Source organism: Saccostrea cucullata, unplaced genomic scaffold, assembly GCF_032062105.1.
Source record: "Saccostrea cucullata isolate Sc308-1 unplaced genomic scaffold, CSIRO_AGI_Scuc_v1 ctg3342, whole genome shotgun sequence".
NCBI lineage: Eukaryota > Metazoa > Mollusca > Bivalvia > Ostreida > Ostreidae > Saccostrea > Saccostrea cuccullata.
Window position 1 is genome coordinate 50,615 of NW_026933504.1, and position 2,838 is coordinate 53,452.

Here is a 2,838-nt window from a genome sequence, read left to right on the forward strand (position 1 = left end):
TATTTCTTAATGCCTACTCAAGAATATATTGAGCACTTATTTTGATTATTTAAATAGTTGCAGTGTGGACTGTGCCTAAGACGATTCCCCATAACGCCGGCTATGTACACAGCTTGTGAAAATGGCGAGAACCATACCGCTCAAATTTTCTATTATCACAAATAAACAAACAATGTTTTATTAACTTACCATCTTTATGCATAAGAGTATAAAAAATATTGCAACAACTTGAAATGCTATATACCAAGTAGACAATACGAGGTTTATATTCTTATTTTTATTTTCCTTATCCTAAAAATACAATAGCAATGGATTCTGAGCTATGCATAATTTATTTACGTTAAATATGTAAGCATGAATGATTAAAAATAGCTTTCACATTCTATGATGCACAATTATGCATGCATTATTTACAGGAATCCAAATGCTCACAAGAAATGACAAAAGCAATATGAAGATTAACACAGCGGTAAGATTTCTTAAATTTTCTGATAAGATCAATAAAATCACATGAATTGATTTATTTAGCTCACCTGAGCCATTTTAAGACCCGAGCGAGTTTTCTGTTCTGTGTCTGGTATTCGTCGGTCATCTATAAACTTTTCAAATTTTTACATTCATGAGAATTTTTCCTAGTTTGAATAAAAATCCCTGCAAGATACATCTTTTCTTTCAGAAATTGTGCCAGAAAAGTTTGAAGTAGCTATGGGAATGATCAATATTGAACTTGCTGAGGCTCTTTTCCTGAAAGTGACTTGACCAGATATTTGGCTACCCAGTATGAGGTACGAACTAATCATTTGTTGTACAACTTATTGTGTATGACATTGCCACCATTTACTGGAAGTTTGCATTTGTTGTCCACTTTAAAAACTTGTTATCTACAGTGTAAGTTGTTAATATATTTTACTTTATGTTAAATCACTTGTTCATTATCCCAATAACTTGCATGTTAAATGCTGTAGATGCTAACCTTTGCATTTAAGTTTACTCTTAAATTCCATGTGTTCCGAGTATGTACACCCATTTGATATCATGTTTTGTCGTCTCTAAATTTAATATAATACATATCATAATATGTACTAGATCACAAAGTTTGAGGATTTTATTATTGTATGAATGTTATCTACTTGCTCTATATCATAAATGCATCTGTTTGTATATTTTTTCTATGAGATGCCATACTTGCTTTTAATTTTTCATATTTTTTTTTATCCATAGTATCTTTCTGCTACATTAAATAAAATATCGTGGAGGAACACGAAGAAAAAGGATGCGCACCTCAACATATTCAAGGTCAAGCAGGTAAATACATTGGTAAATTGCTAAAAAAAAAAAAAAAAAGATGGCAAAAAGTCACCAGTCCCCAATTTACATGTACTTCCACAAATTCTGCAGCTTGCTGCTGTGAAACTATATATATGTGTGTCTTAATATGATAAATGCTGTAAATGCTATTCTTTGCATTTTCCTAAACTTTGTAAATTTTCAAATTCCATGTGCTCGGACTACGGTACCATTATGTATGTTTCGTATCATATTTTGTCATCTATAAATTTGATCTATACATATAATTATATGTTTTTTTTATGCAATTCACTTAACTAGATGACACAGAGAATTTTTTTCATTGTGTAAAATGTTATCTTCTTGCCGTAGTGATGTTAGTCATAAGTATACCCTGTTTGTATATTTTTTCTCCTTTTTTGAATATTCTTTCTATGGAGAGCCACACCTGTTATTAATTTTTCATATTTTGTTTATGACAGCTTTTTACCATATCCATAGTATCTTGCTGCTAAATGAAAGAATTAGTGTGGAGGAGCAGAGAAAAGGGCACCTCAACATGTTCAAGGTCAAGCAGGTAAAATGCTCCAAAAAAAAGATGGTGAAAAAAATCATTAGACCCAAATTTACACGCTTCGAAATTTGTAGCTCGCTGGCCTGAAATTATAGATAATTATCTGTCTTTATTACCCAGATTTGAAAAAATGGCATATCTTTTGTAGTCTTCTGTAAATTTTTAATTAAGCAAATTTGAGCTGTGCTTCCTCTAGGTCAAATGATAATTTTAAAATCAACTCAGATTTTGTTTTTACTATTTAATATATGCAATTGCATAAAACCGGAAGCACACATATAATATGTATATATAGGCAAATGGGTATTTATTTTTATGTTTATTGTAGAAATTAGGAGCTAGGTGTGCTTCTCCAGAGCTGAAAACTTCTTGGCATGAAGAGAAGAAGAAGCAAGAAAAAGCAGTTTTAAATATCATGATTACATCTTCATAGTATGAAAAATGATTCTAAAGATAATACTATCTATGAAATTAGAAAGCTGAAGTTGCGTTCTGATGAATGTGAGAATGTCTTCAAAGAACAGGACACCAAAAGTGCCATTCTCAAATCAAAGCACTCTAAAAGGCAGAGCATAAGAAGAACTAGGACAAATAAAGAATCTAAAAGAGTCAAACCTATGGATGTATTAATTGAACAGAGATGGGCTATTAGAGATGAAATATCTGAGTTGCTACTGTTTTGCACAAATTCAATGTTAGATAAGAAAAATAATACCTAGTGTTGTATTTTTGAAAGTGAAAGTTTTTTCTTATGCTTGATTACAGATTAAAACTGTTATGTATTTTATTGTTTAAACATTTATTGGTCTGCAATCACATACATTTTAATCTTGATTTATATATCACATATATGTACGAGTCTAACTTAAATAATAAGTGCATGGACATTATTGTGGAAAAAATAAGACAATCATGATCAAGGGTAGTCTGAAAGAGCTTTGCTGGCAGTAAGTTGCAGATCTTGATACCCAAGTAAG

At 30.9% G+C, this 2,838-nt stretch overlaps 1 long non-coding RNA gene across 1 annotated transcript; it reads left to right on the forward strand.

The window, feature by feature from the left end:
* Positions 1-692: 692 nt before the first annotated feature.
* LOC134238519 (uncharacterized) lies at positions 693-2,275 on the forward strand. Its single transcript, XR_009986037.1, has 4 exons — positions 693-785; positions 1,222-1,305; positions 1,770-1,864; positions 2,190-2,275. It is a non-coding gene; the product is annotated as an uncharacterized LOC134238519 (long non-coding RNA).
* The last annotated feature ends 563 nt before the right edge of the window (positions 2,276-2,838 follow it).